Below are 15,242 nucleotides of genomic sequence, written 5' to 3'. Positions count from 1 at the left end.
TGTTGAAACAAACAAGTATCACCTCTTTGCACAAATAAGCTTTCAAAGAAAGTCACTTTCAAATAAAGATTTTTGTAATTCCTAAAATGAAAAGGTCTCACTTGGCTTTCTCATCTCACCTACTGAGTGTTAATTGTAACTGTGGTTTACCTAAAGTTTTATAAAGTGTAACTACAGAGGGAAGCATTGCTGAGTTACATTGTATTGGATATAATAATAATTATTTCCTCACCAAAGCTTCCTGTGATTTCTAGGGTCACAGACTGGGTTCAGTTACTCAACTGTTAGATTTCCAAAACGTGGCAAATAACATATCCTCTGAGGTCATTAAATGCACATCAGTTTCCATTCTCCACTAAAAAGCACTTCAAAGAGTAGAGCACTGTAAAAGTCAGAATGCTCTTCTTTAGCCAAGGTTTAAATAATTGTGTTTTTATTGACACACTCCCATAATGCATGTCATTGAGTTGTCACAATCAAGCCACTTACCTCCTTAATGCAACAACTCATTTTAAGCCATTTGATGAAATTACAGCACCTCTCTCTAGAATTAGAATCACATCAGCTGATATTAAATTTTTCACACCTCAAGAAATAAAAAAACAGTTTAAACCTGGTCTAGCCTTAATGCTAAGAAAGACAAAAAAAAAGTCTACCAAAAAGTAAGTTGGTAAATAACAAACATTTCCCATGTCAGTAACAATCACCTATTCAGTCAGGGGAATAAGAGAAATCACCCTTTCCCTTACTACACATTTGTTACTAGAACTCACTTTCCAAATTCATCTCTGGTTGATCAGCCTCAACCCAACCATTCTCCAAAACTCCTTACACAATTCATGGATGTATTTCACCCAACAACGCACTGATACCTGCCTTGGCCAGCTAGAGCTGCCAAACTCACACCACCAGCTGCCTGACAGAACAGCTCCCAGGCTCCCCAGTCATCATCACTAACCCTACACCCAGCTCAGGGATACATCCCGTCAGCCCATCTGACCAACAACAAAACATCACAAGGATGAACACAAGCAGGTCTGGAAAACAAGCCAGTACCAGCACTGGGTGCCTTCAGCATAGTGAATAACAGAAGACACTTCTCCAAAAATATCCAGCCCAATTTTTATCAAACCTGTGGGCAAACTTACAGTTAAGTTATTGAGAATAATTTACCCACTTTCCAAAGAGGCAGATGGACACACAAGTTGCAAGCCTACAGAGCATATTCACAACTTATGTCAGGAGGTGGGGTGTGGGTGTAAGTTTTGTTGTTCTTCCCGGGGAATAACTCTTTTGTTCTCACTTTCAATACAAAAGTCTGTAGAGGCAGTCCATGCAAATGTTTTAAGTGGAGAGAACACTCTGATTCTTTTAGTCAAGATCTGACAACAGCTTTAAATATTACACAGAAATAGGGGAGCAAGGAGTTGCATAGTAACTGTGTAGTTTTCTTAGGTCATAAATTAATTTGCAAACAACATTTAATGAGTTTGCAGTCATATCCCATAAAATCATTCCACCAAACACTTGTGAAACTATGAAATCAGCACACAGCAGTCCTTTTCAAAAATGGTCTACTTAACACACCACACTTCTCCTTCATCACTCTGTCTACAGAGTGACAGTGTGGATTCCCACTACTTCTGCTCAGTCAGATCATCTACAGCAAGACTCTAATATAAAACTCATCAGGGGGGAGGGGATGAAGGAATTTTAAAAAAAAAATGAAGTGTGAGAGCACATTGACAGCAGTCAATTTCTAATTCAAGCACAGTTTGAATGCTCCAGCTTGGAGATTTGAATTTTTAATTTCACCAAGAGAGTGGGTTCCAAATTAAGCATCTGATGCACAGTCAGTCTGAAACCAGAATTGAGTTTACTGAAATAGAAAGTAATTTTCTCTTAACAGCTCAGTAGTGATCACATATAATGAAAATAAAACAACGTGGCAGCTCCTATATTGCCAAGGGTGAGGAGTCAGAAGGCTTTTAGCTCTATAATGTTATATCAAAGTCCCAGGACAAATGCTCCTCCTCTGCCTGCTGAAGGAAGTTCACCTTGTAGCCCCAGACAGGCTGTCAGATGCAATGTCCATGCCGTCTAGGCAAGAACAGAGACAGAACGGAGCTCCGGACATCAGGAAAGCTGAGTACCAAACTCCCACAGAAAGAACAGCACCTCAGGATGCAGATTAAATACAAGACAGTGCAAAAGCCAGGCACGAACACAACTGCAGTTACAGCAATGCACAGGACACGAGGTCGACTCGTAGCTAGGAGAAAAGCAAAGTGGTGCTGCTCCCTCCCCCTGCTCCCCTGAAAACAAAACCTCTGGGCTTTACATGAAGCCCTGCAGCTCTTTAAGCTCTAACAGAATTTCTGCAGTCAGGTATTCTTTGCTCTTTGCAGCAGTTGTGAGAGCTGTACCTTTGGCAGGTGACAATAACCTGCTGCTGCGAGTGGCGAGATGAAGATCCTCCAGTGGCCCCACGAGGCACAGCCTGCAGCACCGCCCTCCTGTCCTCAATGCCTGCACAAGCAGCTTCAGTCAGTGCAAGTCCTCACCAAATGCCAGCAGATTGCTCAGCATCATCAGCCTGCAGATGTTACAGCCTGGGAGGGGTGAAACTGTGCTCTAGCAAGCAGAGTGCAGCTCCCCTGGAGACCTTCACTGGCAAGTGGGAAAGACACACATGATATCCCTTTTGAGATCTTCACTGAGAATACGGCTTGACCTTTACAACCCTTACCCAAGGCTCTACACAGACAAAACAGAAGCTGGAAGTTTATTTTACTGGGCCCCAGAACACAAAAGTGAAGACGTCAGCTATATCCTTTTCCTCTAGCACAGAGGAGAAAAGTAGGTTGTTCAGATGAAATTCTGAGATTACCTATGAACAGGCTATGGAAGAAATACTGCAGCAGGGATTGCTGAAACAGCAGCTGAATACTAACCACAGGCAAGAGCACTACTAACAATCAGAGCTCCTTCTAAATAGAGTGGGTCAGAAGTCACTCTGCCTAGAGCAAGTCAGATATCTTTTTTTTTTTTTTATTAACATTCCAGGAAAGAATAGTTTCTCTCTAGAAGGTATTTGCACTGAACTACAGAATTTAGCAGATGTGGCAGCACAGAGGGACAACAGCTATCAATACAGAGGTTAAGAAGGCCTCGCTACGCAGCTGGAGAGCACTCAAAGGAGGCACCCACCAGCACTAGACAGCTAGTTCTCCATACTTCTCCATTTAGGAGCCCTGGCATTAGAGGCCAAACTTCCCACATCAGGTATGGCAGGAACATGGATATCCAAGCAAGTGCCTGCTCAGCTTCAGGCAGGAGCTGAGAGTAACCCATGCAGCTCACACCAGGACTGCACATCAAAGACTACATGGGAGCAAAGCCTGCTCACACACCTCCAAAAGCCGTGACCACCAGAAGCAGACAAGGATCAAGGAATACAGTCAAGCAGCAGCCAGTCACACCCTAGACTGAGGGAGGACATCACCAACACTAATGAATCTACTTTGATTGTCATTCACTCATTTTTGTCTCCATCCCAACTCTGCTAATACCAACACTGCACATGCTTTCCACCGTTCCCATCAAACCTTGCCTCCACTGTCACTGCATTTCAATCATGGCTCCTTCCAAACCAAGGGCTCATTTCTCCTCAAGTGAAAAAGAGAGTTGACCCAGAATCTTTCCAATTGTTGCTCTGGAGCTTTGACAAAAACTCTGGACAGGTTCACACTTCACAGTGTAGAACAATAACCATCCACAAAGCTCCCGAACAGTGTTCCAAGCCAAAGAGAGATACTCTCTTTCCCAATACTAATTTCCACAATTCTGCCTCTCTGTTCCTTTCCAATCTCTCCTTTTGGTGATGACCCCAATGCGCAAGCCTCCCTCCAGCTTCCCTGCTGGAGCATTTCTCTCTCAAGAGCAAACAAGCATGTCCCAACTTACCCCCAGAAATCCTCCTCATATGAGCTTCCAGGCCCTCCACCTCCCCAGCCCACCCCATCCCTTCCCAGGTGGAGAGCCTTCCTGCTTTATACTGCCCATCAGCAGGGCTCAGAATTTTCTGGGCTTCCCCAGGTGCATTTAAAAGAAGCCCAGCCCCACTCCAGCAGTGTTCAATGATTTCATTGCTCCCCTCCAGTTGCTCAGCTTTTTGGCTGAGGCTTTCTTTTACATCTTTCACAGCACACAGAGTCTGTATGACAATCTAAACCAAACCTCACTCTAAAGGCACACTGACTCCATTCATCCCCTCAGAGATCATCTCAAGGAAAACACTCTTGTGAGAGCTTCTTTCCCCTGACTGTAAATCACTGCTATTCACGTCTAGGAAATCAAGACAATTACCTGTCACAATTTACTCTGACATTCTCCCTGGGCTAACATACATTAGCTAATAATACAGGCTACTCTTACTAACACATGTCTATGCTGCTTAATAAAAGCACAGACTTGTGCCAGAAGTTTAACATATTTCTGTCACATGCAGTTTGTGATTCACATAAGTACTACTACCCGAGTACAAACACACAGTATCTGCCACCTTTCACTGAACCTTACCCATCTGCTTTTAATATCAAAGTAAATGAAAGCACAGCATTAATCCTCGAACAAATTGTCCCCCTATATGACACAGCCTGTTTCATGGGTCCAGGGACTTTGCAGGATACTGCACTGAAACAGTCTTCAGCAAAATACTTCAAGTTTAAAACCAAAAAAAAAGTAAACACAAAAATCATACCTCTCAAAAATATTCTCTGTATTAAAAGAGTAAGCCAGTGAACAGTTTTGCAGGTCAACATATTCCAGATCCATCTTAGCATTTTAAGTGGATAAAGAAGGTGCAGAATGTACCATATGGCATCAAACACACACACACCTGAACAGATCCGCTTCAGCAACAAAAAGCTTGGCAGAGGAAAACTTTGAGTGTCATTCAGATAGTTTTCCAGAATAAATACAGATTGTTAACTCATTACTTCCAATTCTAAAGCAGTATTATTTGCTTTAGAAAACCTGAATTCAAAATCCAGGATCACCAGGGTCCTGTGTGAGGTAGTTCATATTTGCATATCCCTTTCAGGTATTTGGGATAGGTCCCTGTGTGATTAGGAACTTCTTCTGCTTCTTTCAGGTTTACACACAATACTCCTGACAAGTATTATTATTAAGAAGCAGCAGGCAGAACTGCTGTAGCTTCCTTTCCAGGAAAGCAAAGCAATTGCAGAGACATTTGATCTCATGAGTTCTGAGGTACAGCAGTTATCTGATGCATTTGCTTTGTGGTTGAAGCAGACTATGTGAGAAACTACATAACTTTATGCCAGCCACAAAGCATGGTCAAGACAGAACAAAGGACTAACACAGGACTCCTGAAAGACAGCTGAGTATTTTCACTATCAGAATACACCTAAAGCTTTGTACCTTTAAAACTCCTGTCTTCGTGGAAAAGGTTGGACATTTAAAAGCAGCACTCAGATAGAATTTTATCTTTATATAATCTAAGCTATCAAACCTTAGAGTTGCAGGTCTCCTTGAGGCAGATCCTGCAATAATGCTATTCGGTCTGGTGAATTTTTATTGGAAACCTCAGGTTTAACTTACATTTTTCACCAGGAACATGAAGTAAATACAAACATCATATTTAGAGGACTCTGACTATGAAAACTTGCACCTACATTTTTGTACCCCAAATCTAAGCAAGTCTGAGATCTGAGACTGGAAAATAGATTTATAAAATATCTGTATCAAGTAAATCCACTAAGAGAGTCTATAGACATAGATAGTTAATTGACAGGCTCCTTAACTACTGAGTGAAACAGTGCTACCTTTTTATGTTGGAAACCTTTTAAATCTTTTCTTGACTAGGCAGAAAGGAAAACAGTATTTTCACAGTATTTTGAACGTACTTGCCATAGTTGCTCAACCTAGAAAGCATCCTCTCTCTCCAGCCCTCTGTGAGCAGGAACACCTTGCATGACTAGCCTTAAAAAACAAAGAGGTGACAACAAAACCATGAGAGATATTGAGAAGACTGAGATTTTCATTTCTGAGCAATAAAACTGTCATAGTGCTCCACTGAACAAAAACATATGAAATGTCTTAAATTACCTTAAAGTCTGAGTCATAAGCAAGGACTGTACCAGAGAAAGCCAGCAAGGCAGAACTAAGAACATCTTTAAGGTTAGAATGCCCTCTTTGGGTATAAAGACACATTTGCAGCAACAGTAAATCTCAGTAAGTACAGTGCTATTTTACGCTGTAGGAAGGGAAGCAAATCAAAGAATGCAAGTGTGCTACTCCAAGACTTCTAAAATGTTAGAAACTACTCTAATTACCCTCAACTAGTAGCAATGCTCTGAAGAGGGCACATAACAATAGCGAGGATGACAGTAATCCATACGCAGCAGTGCAGAGAGGCAGGACAAGAAAGAGATGGGCATAACTAAAAATAGGAAACTGGATACAAAGAAAAACTTTTTCACCCTGAGGGCAGCCAAGAAGTGAAACAGAAAGGCTGTAATATCCTTGGAGGTTTTCAAGGCCTAACAAGATAAAAGCTCTGAGCAACCTGACAACCCCAGAGTCAGTCCTGCTTTCAGCAGGGAATTGGATCAGACGCCATCTGAGGTTCCCTTGAACCCAAACTATCCTAACATACTTCTAAGATTTAAATACATGTCTCAGGATTTGCAGTATTTCACTAGTTAACTATACCCACAACAGAAGTTCAAGAGTTTCTTCTGTGGAGATGCATCCAACCTTGAAAGAAAGCAACTTCTCTGATTTATAAATCCACAAAGGAGTCACTAGAAGTTAGCAAACAATAGTTTCATCCCATTCTGGAAGCTGAAAACAGCTCACTTTCTATAAATAAAATTTAGAATAAAGTTCAATACTAGAAATAAATAAGTTCTCAAACAGCATTTAAGCATCCATCACTCACACAGAGAGAGAGAAATTACAAGCTTTGGTGATGGTCAGGGCCTTAAGCAAGACAGATACAATAAAGCAGAACAGCACAGGAACTCCAATTGTTCCTCAGCAGCAGGCCTTTAGCAGTTAGCTGGCGATTAAATGATGCTCATGAGCATCACTTAAATGTCACTTTGATCTACTGCAGTTATTTCACAAAATCTTTATTACTGAGGCTTTTTATTGGCTGTACAAACATTGGCAAGCCTTTCTCTTTGCTGTATTAAAAATTATTTTGATATTATTCCTAGGCTGCTTGCCAACTGGAAGACAAGATGGAGCCATCTGTGAGCCTACAACTCTCTGAAGACACTTGCCTTTCAAAAACATAATCCCTTAAATGGTGCCAAGGGCATTACACACAAAAAAACTAACATCATATCTAAACAGCTGCAGCAAAACCTGCCTGTCTCACAAATTTCCCAGCAAAGGGAGGGGAAAGACCACTTCTGCCCAGGGAATACTTCCTCTACCCTATTCAGTCCATGAAGTCTGATTATGACATGAGCATGTAAAAAGTCACGCCTGAACACTCTGCCACACAGACCTATCAGGCAGCCAAAACTGTGCCAGAGATCTATATGTTATCTATGACTGAATTAAGTAGCAAACACAGATATTTCTGTATCTTCTCTTTGTTGGTTTGGTAGAAATTTGAGGGGGCTCTTTCTTCTTCCACTTTTTAGCAAAGTTGGTGCTCAAAATATGTACACAGGCTGCTGTGTATGTACCCAGAAATGTGTACCCAGAATTCCTTATATCCTCTGCATTGTCTTCACCTGGTCTGCTTGATTTTACTATTACTCCTGGTATTATTCCCTACTTGCCCCCTGCCTTGTAACCCTCCTTTTAAAAACTCCTCTTGAATTTTATATCACAGAATAATGAGATTGGAAGAGATCTCTAAGATCATTGATTCCAACCTATGCCCTTACACCTCAACTAGACTATAGCACCAAGTGCCATGTCCAGTCTTTTTGTAAACACATTCAGAGATGGTGATTCTACCACCTCCCTGGGAACAGCATTCCAGTACTTTATTATTCTTTCAGTGAAATTTTTTTTCCTAATATCCAACCTATACCTTCCCTGACGTATCATGATTTCCAAGCCATTAGAGATCACTTTTAGCCAGCTAACACCTAGAACAATTACTCTAAAGAGACCTGCAGGAAAGACAGCAACCCCATGTACTTCTCATGGCTTGCACTGAAGAGCCATACCGGCCTCTCAGCGTTAAAACCACAGCCAATCTAAACTTGCAAGGGTCACACTTAATGCCCAGGCTTCCAACTTCCAACTGTGCTATGCCTAGGCAAAGCACACAAAAGTTTCACTAGGGTATGGCAGCACACAAAGCAGTAACACAAGAAGTGCATGCACATCCAGATCCAGGAGAAAAGTCTGGACTCTCACATCAAGAAATTCAGTGTCATGCCAAACTCACCAGAAACACAGCAAAACAGCTGCTACACACCACGCTCACTACTCATAACAATGATAAATTATTTAAAAATAATATGAAATTAACTCAGAAAGTGAATGACATAAATCCACACTGCCTACTTAACCCAAAGGTAGAAAACCTTACTAACCTCACTCTAGAAGGTAAACACGAGGCCTTGAAGTACAACAGGGCAAGCCAGTCAGTTTCACAAAGGGCAATCAGAAGTCCTATGGATTACTCTTCCCAAAACAGCAATGCTGGTTTTTACCTGCCAGTCCTACCTCACAAAGGAAAAGACAGTAACAAATCTACTCCTGAAAGTCTACATCATAGCTATACTCAAGATGGGCAGAAAGCATCTCCTTGGCTAACATGAAATAGATCCTAACTTGGCCCTGGAACAGATTATCCCATGGAAAATTCTGTCATTGGCAAAAGCTGGCAGCATAGTAGGAAAATTCTCAATCCTACTGCTAGTGCTGAGTGCATACAAAAAAAAAAGAAGTTGAAGCTGATATTTTCTTAGCTTACAGCAACACGAGACCCCTGGCAAAACCGGATTTTCCCCAATCTTCATTCCCAGAGGAAGGAGACATCCAGTTATGACAGACTGCTCAGAGGAAACCATTCAGTTGAGCAGCCCTTCTCTCCCAGCCAAGTCTGTACAAGTCCCCAGCAGCCACAAGCGTGGGAACACTGCAGCAGCTCTCTCACCATGACCATGTTCAGGCCCTCCAGGGGAAAGGGAAACACAATACCTGTTGGTTATTAACTGCTTTGGGAGCAAAACCACACAGAGGATCAGCTGCTCTGGTTCTGCACCCCAGGCAACAGTAATCAGATCCTTCTTACACAATTTCAGTGAGGGTCTCCTCAAGGTTTTCACTGCTCTGAGCAAATTAAAATGTCCCGCTCTCCTAAACAAGGATTCTGGCAGCACAGGAGCAAAGTTTCAGCATGGTGCCCTGCTAAAACAATGCTGTCCCGCTGCAGTGGCAGCACAGCCTGGGACCATCCAAGGCATCCACGAGCACTTCATGCCCTTAAGACCCCCCATCACTGCGGAAGCACAGACATCAGCACCCTACCCACATTGCTCCCACCACCAAGATGTTAACAGCAAGGAAATCCTACTACAGCAATGTAAAATATCACCAAACTCAGCAGATGTGTGTCACACCCTCCTGAGACTGGTGTGCCTATGGCCCTCCAGGAGCAGAGCCAGGAAAGCCACAGCTCAGCCTGAGCTATTAATGCAAATACTGATGGGTTAATGCACTACTCATTAAATGGGAAAAGCCAAGCCCCAGCAAACAGCTGGGCTGCCCATTTCCTTCCATCACCATGATCTCCACGGGCCATTAGCAACAGGAAGCACCTGAAACTTAGACCAGCACCATGAAATTCAACCTCATTCTTGCCTCAGTAACCATCTTTGTCCAAAATCCTAACAAAGAATGGAAAGCTCTTGTCCCCAGAGACATACTCTCTAACAACAGGGATAAATTAGGTTTATATGATCAGCCTAGCTCTTGCAGCAAAAAAGTCAGGTATTTTATGGAGCTGAGGCTACCTCAATTTACCACCCTGAACAGGTTCAGGGATGTTCCTTCCTTTGAACCTCATGGTGTTTCCCTGAAGTAGAACATTTTTGTGTGGAGGAAGGGGAACAACCAACCACAAGAATTATATAGCCATAACATAAAGGAAAAAGCCTGTGGCTGTAAGCATTTGGCCTTGCAAGTAGTCTCTCCCCAGCACCACTCCAAGTGCCTGAATATCTGCAGTAATGATAACCCATGAGACCAAGCTGCTGTGTCAGTGGGAAGAATGCTTACCACTGTAACAGAAACAAATTACTTGAAGTATCCCACTAAAACAGCAAGAAAGCAGTTTATTATCACAAAAAAACTATTCTTCCCCTTCCCACACTCTCTGGAGAGTTGATGGCTTCCCAAAAACAAAACAAAAAGATGTTAAAAATTGTTTCCTTTATTGTTTAAAGCATATTTTTCAGACCAGTCTGACGATTTTCACCATGATCAGACTGATGATTTAAACTCAAGTTGCTGTCAAATGAACTGAGCTAGGGACTGTGGCGCTCACCCTATTAATCAATAAAGTAGTGAAGCCAATGACAAACTTCATTATCTACAGACACATTCAAAGCATCACTATGATCTGATTCTAATTTTCCATTAGTACTATTATTCAACATTAAGCAAGGTGTTGAAAAGCTACACCAGTGCCACATGCCTCACCTTACACAGATCTGGAGACTTGTAAAACAATTCAGAAAATGGTATCTAATGGTATCAACTCCCTTTAATGGTATCTGCCTCTCTCACAGATACTAACCCTTTCATTTTACTTAGTTTTACAATACTCACTATCAACCTCTTGACTTTTCACTCCACAGGTTGCCTCAAAGTCTCTCCTAAGAGATTCTCCTCTGTAATGGTTTCCTGCCCCAATGACCTCTCAGCCCCGCAAAGGAAAACTTTCAACAAGAGCACATTAAACCCCTCCAAACAACCAACTCTTTAGCCATTGCAGAGAACAGAGAAAGGTCACATGTGCCACATCCATTCCGCAATTAATTTCAAGGAGCCACTTTTCCCACACAGCTCCTTCCCAAGGAGATTTTATAATCTAAGCATACATACAGTGTGTTTAACAAATTTTTGTTCAATTGCAGTTCTGACTTGGTTGCTCTTTCATTCAATCCATAATCACAGGTAGTGCATACAACTTTAAAGGAGCTAAATAAGCAGTACTAAGAAAACATATTTTCCACTTTCCATCTCTTATTCTGAGTACACAGCTGTTTATGTAGTAAATATTTACTATTGAAGGTAAAGTCTAATTTAGTTGGGGGTTTTTTACACTTGTCAGTGTTACAAATAAACAGAGTGACAGAGGGCAAAAAGAGCAGAGTAACAAGACAATTTACCCTGACATGGGCGTGACACGACTAAGAGACCTATTTGTAAGGCAACAAGAGAGGAAGGGAGGAGGTGGTGAGAAAAAACAGAAAGCACCATTGATCATACTCATTAGACAGCTGGGTACCAATTAGAAATATATCACACAGAGATAATAAGAGGTGTTCTGGAAGGAAGCTTGGCTGTGAGATGAAGGAGGGTCTGAAACACAGCGAGCAGCATTTCACAGTACATACAAAGGGGAGGCAGAATCCAAGTTCTGCAAGTCCCAAAGGAATCACACCGAACAAAGAAATCCTACTTCAGGCAAGCACATGATCTCACCCCTCTGCCTGCAGACTTCAAATTACTCATTAAGCCACTTCACATTCTCAGCATCAATAAATAAGGAAGTAACTCCATGTCAATAGCTAAGTCAATTTCCATACAGAAAACTCATGTTTAGCAAACAAAGTGTACCCATAGTGGATCCTAGCTTCCACAGCATCAGTAGCTTACAGGCTTGGTATTTCTCCCTGAAAGCATTTTTCAGGTGAGCTCTTAATGGAATCCACACCTATATGGTAAAGAAGAAGAAAAAAGGAAGTTACATGGTGTGTTAAATAGTTAACACTACACAGAATTAAGGAAACACCTTCAAAAAAGGATACTACCATGCTTAAAATAGGAACAGCAGCCTTTGTTCAGTGCCAGAGGGCGAAGATTTCCCTCGTGTGACTGCTGGTTCACAAAGGGCGCATTCATTCCGAATACATAAGGGTTTTGCAGCAGTTTTCCTTCAAGAATATTGAATAGTATTACAACACACCCTGGGCTCAATCCTAATCTAAATGACGTGGCATGAAAGGGCGGCTTTCTGGAAAGAGACACAAGATGCTAAGGATGAACTTGGAAATCACTATGGTAAGAAAACCCCTTTCCACAGGAATCATTCATATGCAATATGGCCAAAACCAGAAAAGGTCACAGCCTGTCTCTGCTCAATTAGAAAGAGGGGTTTGCTCAAAGAAACACAAGGCTAAAATGGGAAAAGAAAAAATCGTAACCCCCGAGGAGCGCCCATGAGGCGTCCAACACTCGAGTAAATCACACTTGAAAGGTCAGCTGGTTCAGTAGCTAATCAAAGGCCCCAGCCACAGCAAGCACAAAAAGCCTAACCAAGTGTGCCTAATTTGGGAACAAAGTCAGAATTAACCTTTAGGGTTTTCGCTTTTGTCAGTACAAAACATTGTTTGCAGTGCTTTCTGTCCTCCCGTTCATCACAATTAATTTATCCTGATGCTAATAAATCCTCTTTTCTTACACGAACCCACTACAATTCCACCAGAAGCAGCTTAGGCCCAAAGTTTTGACTTCACTTTAATGAAGAGAACAAAGGATGATTTACCTAAATTTAAAGAGGGAGGAAGCCAGTGGCAATACACTACTTGCCTCTGACTGCTTCTTAGAGTGCTGCTGCACTGTAATCTTCAATGTCATGTATGAGAACGTGCCATTTTTGGTGCCCAATCTCAAAGAGAGCTATAAAGAAAATTGATAACTCTGATAGTGTCAAGCACTGGGAAGAAAAAAAAAGACATATTGGATATGGTCCTAATCTCGAGTATACAAAACACTGCACATAAACATTTGGTTGTTCTTGTACATTTCCTTCAATTTCCCATGATCCCAATATTTTAAGCAACTGTAAATCTCTAACTCAGCCTTTTTTTTCTTTTAAATCAAATATTTATTTTAAACACCCCTACTTTGCAGTTTCATAAGGGCCTAGAAGCCCCATGAATAGGGCTTCAACTGGAAAACCACTGTCAATGCTTTCCCAGAATGAACGAAAACAATTTCAACTTCAGCAACAAGATGGAGGAACACACAACATTATTAAAGGGACTTTAGTATTTAAACACTAAGAAAAGTTTTAATAAGTAGAACTTGTCACATTTTCAGGAGTTACTGTAAGGCCAATAGCAAATTAACAAGTAAATGAACCAACAGGAAAGGATGAAACAAGAGATAATGCATCCCAGGGAACTTCACCCATTTCTTTAAAAACCTTCATTACTTCTAATTAGTAGCAGCACTTGCTGTTATACCTTCTGCAGCATATTTTGCACCTTTATTATAAAAGTGCCTTTATTATAAAAGCAGTTCACTGCAGAACTCTTAAAATGCTAGCATAATTAATTCAAAAGCATAGCAAGAAGTTACTCAAGCAGTGTACACAAAGATTAATATGGATTACCAAAACAGGAATGAGCCGTTTTCTATTAAACTGTTGGCAAGGATGACTGAAGTGTTTGCAGAAAGTCTTGGTGGACTCATGGAGCTGGGAGAACCACGTATCCCAAACAACCCAAAAGACAGCACCAAGTGAGAAATACACCTTTCTTTCCCAGTTGTCCTGGGAAAGGTGAAGTGTTTTTTTCCAGAATTTCCCCATGGCTCCAGCCTTTTGCCAGTATCACTGCTGATAAGGAGAGCAGCCCTAGCTCAGACCAGCTGATTGCCACTGCTCTGAGAGAAAAGGAGAGCAGTTCATCCGCATTAGAGGTCATGGTCTTGTAAGATTCATTTATTTATAAAAGCATATACACACAGAGTGTCCGCTGAGAAGGCAGGTTTCATTTTCCTCCTTAAGCCAGGACAGGAGACATAACGTAGGTGACTTTTCTAAGAGCACCATTACTTCCCTCTTTGCAGTCGGTTATTTTAAAAAATAAACAAACAAACCATGCTAAATAAACCATTAATGGCTTTGTATCACTGTAACTGTGCCCACACAGGCTGAAGTGAAATCAAAGCATCTTATTTTTGAGTTAAAAAATGATAGCTACGTTATCTCAAAGTCACAAGACCCTTTCTTAGACTACATTAACTGTGAAATAAATGTCAATATCACCAGGGGCTTAAAAAATAATAATAAAAAAAAAAGAATCCTAAAACTTGCGGAATGTGAAATGAAAGATCCGTGGAAAGATCCGTGTGGGGTTTTTCTTCATTGAAAAGAAAAAAAAAAAAAACAAACCCACACACAACTGCACGTTCCCCGTACTGAAAGCGACTCCCAAGAGCGGCCGCTGTCCCAGCCCGAGGGCAGTATCCAGCCGAGTGGAGCCGCCCGGCCCCTCCAGCGGGGAGCTGCGCTGCCGGCCCCAGCCCCAGCCCCGGCCCCGCCGGGGGTGCCCCGAGCCCCCCGCGCGTTCAGGGGCTCCTGCGGAGCTCTCCGGCCGGGCACTCCCCGCCTCCTCCCTTCCTCCCCGCCGTTCCACCCGCGGTGCCCCGGCCCCGCTCACCTGGGCCCGCCGCGTCCCCGCCGCGGCGCCGCCTGTCGGTCCCGCCCGGCCGGGGCTGCGGCCGCCACATCCCGCCCGACCCCGGCCCCGGCCCGCAGCCGGCGGAAAGCGGCCCTGGCCCGGCCACTCCCCGCCGGGGGCGGGCTCCAGGCAGCTCCACCGCCCCGGGGAGGGAGAGGGCGGCGGGCGGGACCGGCCCCGGCTCCGGCTCCGGCTCCGGCGGAGGGTGGTGCGGCCGGCCCAGCACCAGCGAACCCGGGCCCGCCGGGCTCCGGGCCGCGCAGCGGTCCCAGGCTGTGCGGGCTCTGTTCCCGCAGGTCTGCAGCGTTAAGCTGGGCGGGAGAGGAAACTTGATCGGTCAGATTGGAAAGGACCACAGCGGTCCGAGCTCTCTGCTCAAGCAGGGTCGTCGTAGAGCACATGGCATGGAATTGTGTCCAGATGGTTCTCGAGTATCTCCAGTGAGGGAGACTCCACAACGTCTTCACACAAACTGTTCCCGTGCTCGGAGAGTAAAGTTCTTCCTCATATTCAGGTGGAATTTTCTGTGCATTGGTTTCTGCG

At 43.1% G+C, this 15,242-nt stretch overlaps 1 protein-coding gene across 1 annotated transcript in view; it reads right to left on the bottom strand.

The window, feature by feature from the left end:
• The window catches only part of DISC1 (DISC1 scaffold protein), a 187,109-nt gene extending 172,379 nt beyond the window's left edge, over positions 1–14,730 (bottom strand). Inside the window, exon 1 of the mRNA XM_058801566.1 lies at positions 14,679–14,730. The gene's annotated coding sequence lies outside the window, so the exon portion shown is untranslated. The remainder of the gene's footprint in view (positions 1–14,678) is intronic.
• Between the last annotated feature and the right edge of the window lie 512 nt (positions 14,731–15,242).

Source organism: Ammospiza caudacuta, chromosome 3 (assembly GCF_027887145.1).
Source record: "Ammospiza caudacuta isolate bAmmCau1 chromosome 3, bAmmCau1.pri, whole genome shotgun sequence".
NCBI lineage: Eukaryota > Metazoa > Chordata > Aves > Passeriformes > Passerellidae > Ammospiza > Ammospiza caudacuta.
Note: the sequence above shows the minus strand (reverse complement) of the source record. Positions and strands in the feature narration are given on the sequence as shown.